At 43.7% G+C, this 12529-nt stretch overlaps 1 protein-coding gene across 1 annotated transcript in view; it reads left to right on the plus strand.

Annotated features, from left to right (window-relative positions):
* Positions 1–12529, plus strand: part of LOC133992118 (polycomb group RING finger protein 5-B-like) — a gene marked incomplete at its 5' end in the record, with an annotated part of 20263 nt that overhangs the window by 6908 nt on the left and 826 nt on the right.

Raw genomic sequence — 12529 nt, forward strand, 5'->3', positions numbered from 1 at the left:
GAGCGGTGCAGACAGCTGCTGGCACTGCAGGAGGCGTCAGATACAAGGTCAGGAGGAGAAGAAGAGAGGGATGAAGAGAAAGAAGAAAAATGATACGACAGACTTTTATAGAAAGTCTTCAGTCATGTTTTTTACGTCATTTTCCAGAAACTGGAGACTTTTAAAAAAATATATGTTGGCAAAATCCAACTTTTCCTGAGTTGCAGTGAGAGTAGATGTGTAAATATTATCCTGAGTCTTTATATAATTATCCTGCTTAGTAACCAGAAACCTGCTCAAACCAAACTTTAAAAGTCAGCTTTACTTTACCCCGTCTGTTCTGACTGTTCCTTCTTTCCTGCCTTCCTTCCATCTGTCCTTCCTCCCTCCTTCCTTCTCTCTTTCTTCCCTTCCTTCTTTCCTTCCTCCCTTCCTTTTTTCCTTCTTCCATCCCCTTTCCTTCTTTCCTTCTGTCCTTCCTTCCTCCCTTCCTCCTTCTTTCTTTCTTTCCTCCCCCCTACGTTCCCCCTTCCTTCTTTCCTTCCTCCCTCCTTCATTCTTTCTTTCCTCCCCCCTACTTTCCCCCTTCCTTCTTTCCTTCCTTTCCTTCATCCTTTCCTTCTTTCCTCCCTCCCTCCTTTTTTCTTTCTTTCTTTCGTCCCCCACCTTCCTTCCCCTCCCTTCTTTCGTCTGTCCTTCCTTCCTTCCTCCCTCCTTCTTTCTTTCCTCCCCCTACCTTCCCCCTTCCTTCTTTCCTTCCTTTCCTTCATCCTTTCCTTCTTTCCTCCCTCCCTCCTTTTTTCGTTCTTTCTTTCGTCCCCCCTACCTTCCCCTTCCTTCTTTCCTCTGTCCTTCCTTCCTTTCTCCCTCCTACCTTCCTTCCTTCTTTCCTCCGTCCTTCCTCCCTTTCCGTCCTCCCTTCTTTCTTTCCTTCCCTCCTCCCTCCCTCCCTCCTTTCCTTCCTTCCTTCCTTCCTTCCTTCCTTCCTCCCTCCTTTCCTTCCTTCTTCCTCCCTTCCTTCCTTGACTCGAGGACAACAGGAGGGTTAAACGAATTCCATTTTAAAAAGACAACAGGTCTGAGAGATACTGAGAGAATCAGTAAAGAAAGGACAGAATAGAGTCTGATGTAGTGTGTGTGTGTGTGTGTGTGTGTTTGTGTGTGTGTGTGAAAACCAGCGCTCGTCGCCTGACTTCTGCCTTTTTGCAAAAAAGAAAGTGTCAAAACTCTTGAGTTCAGTCGTGACTCAGACATCTGTAGGAAGAGGAAGTGAAGCATCGTGTTAGTTCCTGCAGCACAGGGAAGTCAGTTGCCTGTTCAGCTGGAACCAGTTGAGCTACTGGTTTGACTCACCAATGACTCAAACCAATCACAACCACTCTCACCACAAGCAGCTTTAAATGTGATTCCCAGCTCAACTCACCTCATGGCGCTTCTTCACTACACAGTTCTAGCTCTACTCGGCTCGGTTTGGTACCAGGAACCGTTTCCATTACTATAGTACCTCCTCAACGTGGGCGGGGTCGTCATAGCAACGCTGTGCGAAACTGCCGTGATTTTGTTTTATGTTACAGATTACTAGTTACTCTATTTAAAATGTAATAAGTAATAGGTAAATGTTCCCTCCATCTGTCCTTCCTTCCTTCCTTCCTTCATTCCTTCTTTCCTTCCTTCTTTCCTTCCTTCCTTCATTCCTTCCTTCTGTCCTTCCTTCTTTCCTTCTTTCCGTCTTTCCTTCATTCCTTCCTTCCATCCTTCCTTCCCTCTGTCCTTCCTTCCTTCCGTCTGTCCTTCCTTCTGTCTGTCCTTCCTTCTTTCCTTCCTTCCTTCATTCCTTCCTTCCTTCCTTCCTTCCGTCTGTCCTTCCTTCCTTCCATCCTTCCTTCTTTCCTTCCTTCTGTCCTTCCTTCTTTCCTTCTTTCATTCCTTCCGCCTGTCCTTCCTTCCTTCCATCCTTCCTTCTTTCCTTCATTCCTTCCTTCCTTTCTTCCTTCCTTCCTTCTCTCTTTCCTTCCTCCCTCCTTTCCTTCCTTCTTCCTCCCTCCTTTCCTACCTTCTTCCTCCCTCCATCTGTCCTTCCTTCCTTCCTTCCTTCTTTCCTTCCTTCTTTCCGTCTGTCCTTCCTTCCTTCCTTCGTTCCTTCCTTCCGTCTGTCCTTCCTTCTTTCCTTCCTTCCTTCATTCCTTCCTTCTGCCCTTCCTTCTTTCCTTCATTCCTTCCTTCCTTTCTTCCTTCCTTCCTTCCTTCTCTCCTTCCTTCCTCCCTCCTTTCCTTCCTTCTTCCTCCCTCCTTTCCTTCCTTCTTTCTCCCTCCTTTCCTTCCTTCTTCCTCCCTTCCTTCCTTGACTCGAGGACAACAGGAGGGCTAAAAAAGTACCAGGTAGTATCCCTAGAAACGGAAAAAAAACTGAGTGGGGAGTCGGGTCGTGCTGGAACTGTGTAGTGGGAAAGCGCTTTTTTCCCATTTGTTGCATTAAATGGTTTAATCTATGACGAGGGTTCCTGACTAGACATACCTGTCACTGACCCAAACACATTTTCGTCACTTTAATCCCATTTTTTTAAACCTCCTAATAATCAGTTTTAGGTCATGTGATCAGATGAAGGATTCTACTTTTCATTTTGTACGTTTTGGACTCATGAAAAAGAAAAAAAAGAAGAAGATTTCAATTTGAATTCAGTGTCTCTGCAGCATTTATCCTCCATCGGTCTTCCTCTTCCTCCTCCTCCTCCGCTCTGTCCAGACGGAAATCAGCCCGTCTGAATTATTTACGTCCTGACTCGGGCGGCTCTGAAAGGGAATAAACACCCAGAAATTATTTTTGAATGCTGTTTGAACCTGGTCCTGGTTTGAGGACAAGGAGAGGAGTGATGAAGAGGGTGAAAGAGAGAAAGAGAGAGAAAGACGGATACAGAGAAGCACGAGAGTCACGAATGCAGAGAAAGATGATACGAGTCATTCATCACTCTCGTCGCCTGTCTTCTTCTTCTTGACAACTCCGCAGCTCCGCTTCACTTTCTCCTCGCTGTTGTCGATGCATCACGAGACATTCGGAGGCCGGTCACACGGCAGCATAAAAATACTAATGTGATACCGACTCGGCGTGATGGGATACCATTAAGCCCAAATGGAAAAGTGAAGAGAACTTGGCATGATGATGATGATGATTTGGTGAACATGAGCCTCCGAATGTATCTGGAAAATGTTATTTTCTGGGTAGTGAACTCAGTCTGAGGCCTGTTGTTGTCTCTGACTGGAAGTTAATTATATCAGTCAGCAGTTTGGTTCAACTCTGGGGAAGTATTGGACTCATTTCCAGCTCTATATTCTTTATTTTTGGACTCCATTATAGCTTTGCATGATTCATATTTACAGAAAAACTCCTTATTTATCTTAAACTGGCTCCTTTATGTGCAGCCCCTCAGTTCAGCCTCTGTCTATTAACAGGCAGTGTTAGCTCCTGTTTCTTTAATTCGTCTCAGTTTAACAGATTACACTAGAGGTGCAACGGTACAGTAACCCATGGTATGGTCCGATTGGTCTAATAAGCTGCAACACAGAGCTATGTGTGAGCTAGGACTAATGCATACCCTGCTTTATCATCAAATATAAAATCAGGGAGGCCAAAATGTCCCAAATGAACATCATACTGCATTGAAGAAGGCTTTAAACTAGCGATTGAGACCATAAACACATTTTGAAAACGTTTACTGAGGTTAGAAATCAAGTGAGAAGTTGGTGAATTCTCCATTGACTTGTATAGAGACGGAAGTCCTTTTGACACCAAAACGGTCGCCCCCTGGTGGCCTTTTGATAGAATGCAGTTTTAAGTTACTTCCGCGTTGCCCTCATTTCAGAGGACCGGAGCTCCCCGCCTGGTACTAGCCATGCCTCTTTGTTTTCTTTTTTCCGCAGATCCCTTTTAAAGTCCTAATTCTCTCTTTTTGGATGATTACTTAACCTCTTATGACCTCTTTAAGTTCAGTAATTCATAACCATAGTTACCCATATAAAAGTAGGGATTTCCCCATCTTTGCTGTCAAGTCCAATCTGATTCATGTATTTACTCACACCGAGCGCTTTATTTTTAACACCTGTGGAAATCTGATGTGACCCAATGCAACACTGGATTTAGGAGTTTTTGTTAACGTTGTCAGAAAGATGATAAATCTGCTTTATGTTTGATTATTGAGGTTATAATTGGTGGTGATAGCGGCGTACTGGAGTGCATAATATTCAGAAGTGTTCCTTTTTATATATATTTATATTTCCAGCTGTGACAGATTCGTTCCGTCTCTTCTTGTAATTGAGAAGCGTCGGATTCACCTCGTTAACTAACACAAACCAGATTCAGGTGTTGGCATGGCAACCACCGATGGTTCGGGAGCAGGAAGCGTTTGGCCCGAACCATCGGAACAAAACTTCAAGAGTGAAACCCAAAACTTTCCTTTTTTTCCTTAAACACCTTCAACGGAGCAAAAGCTGAACCAAAGAAGGTTTTAGGCTCGTTTTTCAGAATAAAGCTATAAAACTTTAATTTCAGGATGATAATACGTCTAAATGACGTCTAACAGCTGTTTCTCATTTAATCTCTGTGTAGTTTAAACTTAATGTGGAGATTAGAGGATTTAAACATTTACATGGTTCGTTTGCTCCATTTATTTGTGAGTTTTTTTACTCATCTGAATTGAAGATCTACAGCAGGAGGGAAGGAAGGAAGGAAGGAAGGAAGGAAGGAAGGAAGGAAGGAAAGAAGGAAGGAAGGAAGGAAGGAAAGAAGAAAGTAAGGAAGGAAAGAAAAGAAGACAGGAAGGAAGGAAGGAAGGAAGGAGAAGAAGAGAGGAAGGAAGGAAGGAAGGGAGGAAAAGAAGACAGGAAGGAAGGAAGGAAGGGAGGAAAAGAAGAGAGGAAGGAAAGATGGAAAAAAGGGAGCAAGGACAGATGGAAAGAAGGAAGGAAGGAAAAGAAGACAGGAAGGAAGGAGGAAGGAAGGAAAAGAAGAGCGGAAGGAAGGAAGGAAAGAAAAGAAGACAGGAAGGATGGAAGGAAGGAAAGGAAGAGAGGAAGGAAAAGAAAAGAGGAAAGAAAGATTAGAAGGAAGGAAGAAAAGGAACAAGGACAGGTGGAATGAAGGGAGGAAAAGAAGAGAGGAAGGAAAGATGTAAGGAAGGAAGGAAGGAAGGAAGGAAAGTGGGCCGGATTGGACCCCTCGGTGGGCCATTGCTGGCCCACGTGCCTCATGTTTGCCCCCCCCCGATCTAAAGATAGAGGATATTATATTTTTTAAATCTCATTAATACAGTTTAACTTAAGGAAGAATCATTGCTGGTATAATCAGAATAAATACTGTAACATCTGCTCCAGTTCTTCACTTCTTTCTCTCATAATGTGTTTTGATTTAATACCTTTAGAGTCAGTAAATGTCAAATATCTTCAGATAAGTTTAAAAAAAAGGTTCATCTGTTGAACACATTAGTCTAACAGCTGGTTTGGATATTCTCGGTCCCTAAAAAGATGAATGCTTGTGATTTTTAGCACCAGATTTATCATTAAAATGTGTCCCGAGAGGAAGAAGCTTTTAACATTTTAGAGACTCTCCCAGGAGCGGTGGTGCTACCGGAGGGGATGTATGATTATATTTCAATCAGGAGAGACAAGAGCAAGGAAGGAAGGAAGGAAGGAAGGAAGGAAGGAAGAAGCTTTTAACATTTTAGATACTCTCCCAGGAGCGGTGGTGCTACCGGAGGGGATGTATGATTATATTTCAATCAGGAGAGACGAGAGGATGAAGCAAAAAGAGTTTATTATACAGATGATAGTGATGGTTAGGTAGGTAGGGAGGGAAGGAAGGAAGGAAGGAAGGAAGGAAGGAAGGAAGGAAGGAAGGAAGGAAGGAAAGATGGAAAGATGGAAAGATGGAAGGAAGGAAAATAAGACAGGAAGGAAGGAAGAAAGGGAAGAAGGAAAATAAGAGAGGGAGGAAAGATGGAAGGAAGGAAGGAAAAGAAAGATGAAAGGAAGGAAGGAAGGAAAGGAGAGAGGAAGGAACGATGGAAGGAAGGAAGGAAAAGAAGAGAGGAAGGAAAGAAGGAAGGGAGGAAGGAAAATAAGAGAGGAAGGAAAGATGGAAGGAAGGAAGGAAAAGAAAGATGAAAGGAAGGAACGATGGAAGGAAGGAAGGAAAAGAAGAGAGGAAGGAAGGAAAGAAGGAAGGAAGGAAAAAAGAGAGGAAAAGAAGACAGGAAGGAAGGGAGGAAGGAAGGAAGGAAAAGAAGACAGGAAGGAAGGGAGGAAGGAAGGAAAAAAAGACAGGAAGGAAGGAAGGAAAGAAGGAAGGAAGGAAAAAAGAGAGGAAAAGAAGGAAGGAAGGAAGGAAGGAAGGAAGGAAAAGAAGAGAGGAAGGAAGGAAGGAAAAAGGAAAAGAAGATAGGGAGGAAGGAAATAAGGAAGGAAGGAAAAGAAGAGAGGAAGGAAAGATGAAAGTAAGGAAGGAAGGTAAAGAAGACAGGAAGGAAGGAAGGAAGGAAGGAATCAATGTATGAGACATGTAGTGTAAAAGAGCTTTGAGTGATCATAACGAATAGAAAAGCACTTTATAAGTACAGTTTATTTACCATTTTATATGTGACCCAGAGTCCTACCTCACCCGACAGCATCACTAATTAAATTCTGTACCCGACCCGACTCGTCCCGCTTTAAATAGCACAGAAACCCGACCTGCACTCTAATTAAAATTAAAAACAGTCTACTGCATCTAATAAAAATAATAAATCTCATCTTTCAGCTTTTTTTATTCTCAGCTCCTCAGGATCCATTTCAGCGTCTGCAGAGTTCACGAATAAATAACATGATTTAAAAAAAGCTTTAACAACTTGTATTGAACTGCGGTCAACCGGTGCAGGACTCTGATGTCAACAGCTGACATCTTAATTAACGCCTCGATAAATGACATCAAGGAAATGATCAGTTAGGGACATAGACTGTATATAAGAAATGGACGTAACATCCGTGATGTCACCCATTGGTTTGTGGACTGCTGCTCGGAGGCCAATAGTATCGGATCTGAGCAGCGCCATCTTGAAAATGTCCGGTGCATGCTGGGAAAAATAAAAACAGGGATTCTACTTATATGGGCATCAGGAGGAGCATGAGGCGCCCTCCTGAACCTGTGAACCAATCAACCTGTCAATCACGACGTAGCCACGCCCTAATGCATACCCTGCTTTATCGTCACATATAAAATCAGGGAGGCCAAAATGTCCCAAATGAACATCATACTGCATTGAAGAAGGCTTTAAACTAGCGATTGAGACCATAAACACATTTTGAAAACGTTTACTGAGGTTAGAAATCAAGTGAGTGAATTCTCCATTGACTTGTATAGAGACGGAAGTCCTTTTGACACCAAAACGGTCGCCCCCTGGTGGCCTTTTGATAGAATGCAGTTTTAAGTTACTTCCGCGTTGGCATCATTTCAGAGGACCGGAACTCCCCGCCTGGTTAGGGATGAGAAATACAACTTGGTTTTTGGACATTTTTGGCTACACTAAACAACATCTGACATCATGTATAGATGGCGGCTGTGGATCAGGAGATACTTAACCTCAAATTGCTCCTGATGGATGTGAATGGTTAGTTTCCCTCCTGTGTGGTGGTGCTACCATCAGTGTATGAATGGGTGTGAATGGGATATTTAAGTGGTTAAAAACACTCGAAGAGCTTTATAAGAACAGTCCATTTACCAGATTTCTATATAGAAGTTCTGCTGCTTGCTTCTTGTACATTTCAGTCTTTTTGACACTGAAACCAAATCCTTAAAAAACTAGCTGACAGCTGCACAGAGCGTACGCTTAATGAAAGTGTGTGAAGACAGAAATGCTGAGTGGAAGAGTGTCAGAGATGCAGGCTATAGGCAGGGTTGGGAAGGTTACTTTAGAAATGTAATAGATTACAGATTACTAGTTACTCTATTTAAAATGTAATAAGTAATGTTACTGTTTTAATGACTTCATCAAAGTAATGTAACTTATTACATTTGATGACTTTTCAAATTTTCTAACCAATGTTTTCAGCTGTTAGGGTAAATGTTCCCTCCATCTGTCCTTCCTTCCTTCCTTCCTTCCTTCCTTCCTTCCTTCCTTCCTTCCTTCCTTCCTTCCTTCCTTCCTTCCTTCAAACCTCCCTTCTGTCCTTCCTTCCTTCATTCCTTCCCTCCATCTGTCCTTCCTTCCTTCTGTCCTTCCTTCCTTCCTTCCTTCACACCTCTCTTCTGTCCTTCCTTCCTTCACACCTCCCTTCTGTCCTTCCTTCCTTCCTTCCTTCACACCTCCTTTCTGTCCTTCCTTCCTTCCTTCCTTCCTTCACACCTCCCTTCTGTCCTTCCTTCGTACGTTTAATGAAAGTGTGTGAAGACAGAAATGCTGAGTGTAAGAGTGTCAGAGAGGCAGATGGAGAGTCACAGTGACACAGTGCTTCCATTAGATTCAGCGTTGTTCTTTTCTTTTCTTCTTGTTGTTGTTTTTTTTTTTTTTCTTTCTTTCTTCGGCATGATGCAGCAAAATGCAGAAAGCCAGAGGAGGAGATGACAGCAGCTGTACTCTGCTGCACCAGCAGCCTCAAGCTGCCAGAAATAGGAGACAGACTCCCAAAAAAAAAAAAAAAAAAAAAAAACAGGAGACACACTCTTCACTTTGCAGCTGCTGTGACACAAACACTCGCCTTTTTCTCTCTCTTTTTATTTTTTTTTTCCTGTTTGAATTTTTTATGACAAGGGCAGCTCACATCTTCAACTGCTTCAATGTGTTTTACAGCCAGAAGCAGGAAGTGATGTAAAAGAAGCCAGAGCTCTGATGTTTCTATTATTTAACCTCCATAATGGACGAGTCACTGAGTCGGACCCTGCACCAACGCTTCTTATAGGAAGTGAATCTAGTGTTTTTAGACAGGAAGGAAGGAAGGAAGAAAGGAAGGAAGGAAGGAAGGAAGGGAGGAAGGAAGGGAGGGAGGGAGGGAGGGAGGGAGGGAGGAAGGAAGGAAAAGAAGAGAGGAAGGAAGGAAGGAAGGAAAAGAAGAGATGAATGAAGGAAGGGAGGAAGGAAGGAAAAGAAGAGAGGAAGGAAGGAAGGAAGGGTGGAAAAGAAGAGAGGAAGAAAGGAAGGAATGAAGGAAAATAATAGAGAGGGGAAATAAATAAGGAAGGAAGGAAAGAAGGAAAAGAAGAGAACAAGGAAAGATGGAAGAAAATAAGAAGGAAGGAAGAGAGGAAGGAAGGAAGGAAAAGAAGACAGGAAGGAAGGGAAGAAGGAAGGGAGGAAGGAAGGAAAAGAAGAGAGGAATTAAGGAAGGAATGAAGGAAATAGATGAATGAAGGAAAAGAAGACAGGAAATAAGGGAGGAAGGACAGAAGGAAGGAAGGAAGAAAGGAAAGTGGGCCGCATTGGACCCCTTGGCGGGCCAGTTCTGGCCCACAGGCCACATGTTTGACCCTTCTGCTCTGGAGCCTCCTTCTGATGGGAGAGAGTGCAAAGAGATGAATGAAGGAAGGAGGGAGGGAAGAAGGACAGATGGAAGGAATGTTGGAAGAAGGAAGGAAGAAGGAAAGTGGGCCGGATTGGACCCCAGTTCTGGCCCACAGGCCTTATGTTTGACCCCTCTGCTCTGGAGCCTCCCTCTGAAGAGTGCAAAGAGTGGATGGAGGGATGAGAGGAGGTCAGTCATTATTTTGGAGGCTTTTCTGACACACTGATGTGTGTCGATGTTTCTATGAAGGAAGAGAGACACCTGAGATCTCTGCTGCTCATTATTTTCTGCAGCTGTTCATCAATCACCCTGCCAGGTGCCTGCTCCTCTTTATCAAACAGTTCCAAAGACGACTTCTCAATCAAACAATCAATCCAGATCTAGACTGTTGTCTTTAATTTAATTTAATTGAAAGAGGCTCAACATTCCCACATGAGCAGTGAGATCAGTTTAGGAGGGACTGTAATCAGAATAAGAAATCTGTATTGTGTTGAGACATCGTATTGATTTCAGTACAGATTGAATTGCTTCTTTAAATTTAGCTGCAGCACTTTCAGACAGACATCTGACATTCCTCACTTCCTTCCTTCCTTCCGTCTGTCCTTTCTCCCTCCTTCTCTCTTTCTTTAATTCCTCTCTCTTTCTCCCTTCCGCCTTTCCTTCCTCCATCCCCTTTCTTCCTTCCTTCCTTCCTTCCTTCCTTCCTCCCTTCCTTCCGTCTGTCCTTCCCTCCCTCCTTCTCTCTTTCCCCCCTTCCTTCTGTCCTTCCTTCCTCCTCCCTCCTCCTTTCCTTCTTTCCTTCCTTCCTTCCTTCCTTCCTTCCTTCCTTCCTTTCTTTCCTCTCTTCCTTCTTTCCTCCCCCTAGCTTCTTCCTTCCTTCCTTCCTCCCTTCCTCTTTTCCTTTCTCCAGCCCTCCATCCTTCTCTCTTTCTTTCCTCCTTCCTTCTCCCTTCCATCCTTCCTTCCTTCCTCCCTTCCATCCTTCCACCCTCTTTTCCTTCCTTCTTCCTCCCTTCCATCCTTCCTCCCTCTTTTCCTTCCTTCTTCCTCCTTCCATCCTTCCTTCCTTCCTCCCTTCCCTTCCATCCTTCCTTCCTCCCTCCCTCCTTTCCTTCCTTCCTCCTTTCCTTCCTTCTTACTTCCTCCCTTCCTTCTTCCTCCCTCCCTTCAATCCTTCCTCCCTTCCTCCCTCCCTTTCTTCCATCCTTCCTTCCTCCCTTCCTTATTCCTTCTTCCTCCCTAAACACTTCTGCACACCGACTGACGTTTCTGTCGCTACTCGTCCAAACACCAGATTATAGAGTTTTGGAATGAACTTTTAAAATGAGTCTCAGCAGAGCGAGCAGCAGTAGCCAAGCCTCTTTTTTCTTTTCTTTTTTTTTTCTTTTTTTCTTTCTTCTTCTTGTCTTTTATGGCCCCGGTGCATCAGACGCTTGGCCGCCGTCCCTGCAGAGCGGAGCCAGGTGGATCCTGGACGCTTTAATGGAAATGAGTTTACATTCTTCTTTAAGTCTGATTCCAGGAAACCTGAAGGGATTGAAGTCAGTTTGAGTTTTCTGTCTGGAAAAAACCCAGAAAACACCTGACCTGCAACAAACAGCAGATTTATCCACACAGACAGTTTGACGTGCTTCCTGAATATTTTAAAATACATTTAAAACACATTGTGACAACCCGCTTGGCCCGACAGAGTTACAGGAATTAAAGTGAAGCCTGATTGACTTTATTTTCAGGGTAATTTATGAAGTAGAGGATTCACCAAAGAAGTGAAGATGTTTTTTTCCATATTTTCATTTTGTGTGTGTGTCTTAAAGACGGACTCATAAATGTTTAAATACGACACTTAACGTCATCCAGTATCTATTTGTGTTGTGGGTTTGAGTTCGGTTTAAGTGTATGTGTATTTGTGTGTATTTGTGTGTATTTCAGTCACGTTGAGAGTTGATTTCACATTTAGTTTTTTCACGTTTTCTTTTCCTTCCTCCTTCCTTCCTTCCTTCCTTCCTTCCTTCCTTCCTTCCTTCCTTCCTTCCTTCCTCCCTTCCTTCTATCTTTCCATCTTTCCTGCCTGTCTTCTTTTCCTTCCTTCCTTCCTTCCTTCCTTCCTTCCTTCCTTCCTTCCTTCCTTCCTTCCTTCCTTCCTGCCTGCCTGCCTTCCTTCCTTCTTTTCTTCCCTCCTTCCTTCCATCTTTCCTGCCTGTCTTCTTTTCCTTCCTTCCTTCCTTCCTTCCATCCTTCCTTCCTTCCTTCCTTTCTTCCTTCCTTCTTTTCTTCCCGCCGTCCTTCCAACTTTCCTGCCTGTCTTATTTTCCTTCCTTCCTTCTTTTCTTCCTTCTTTCTTTTCTTCCCGCCTTCCTTCCATCTTTCCTGCATGTCTTCTATTCCTTCCTTCCTTCCTTCCTTCCTTCCTTCCTTCCTTCCTTTCCTTCCTTTCCTTCCTTCCTTCCTTCCTTCTTTTCTTCCCGCCTTCCTTCCATCTTTCCTGCATGTCTTCTTTTCCTTCCTTTGTCTCTTCCTTCCTTCCTTCTATTCTTCCCTCTTTCCTTCCATCTTTTTAATTATCCAGCCCACATGAGGTCAGATATCGTTGTACGTGGGCCCTTGAATTTAAACCATCTTGAGTCTCTTTGTCTCCTCCCCTCCGGAGCTCCATCTCATCTTGTCATCGTGGGTAAAAACGAGCGTTTCCAACTCGAGTGTCGCGTTTCCATCTCCGCCGATCTGATCCAGAGCCGATAAATACCCGTGACCGCTGCCGAGTCATTTGACCCGGAATAAATCCCGATTGTAGCCTTTCCCACTGAAGACAAAAGCCAGATGTTAGCGGGTGTTAGAGAGAAGAGGGGGAGGGGGAGGGGGGGGGGAGGGGGGGGGGGGGGCACGAGGAACGAGAGAAGGTGGCAGAATTTATTTATTTGTACTTTTCTTCAGATTCGATGTCATTTTTTTTGGAGCCTATTTCATTTTATTCCACATACTCCTCCCTTGCTTTTCCCTCTATAAAGTTTTTCCAGCACCCAAAATAAAAACA

This window comes from Scomber scombrus, chromosome 12 (assembly GCF_963691925.1).
Source record: "Scomber scombrus chromosome 12, fScoSco1.1, whole genome shotgun sequence".
Taxonomy (NCBI): domain Eukaryota; kingdom Metazoa; phylum Chordata; class Actinopteri; order Scombriformes; family Scombridae; genus Scomber; species Scomber scombrus.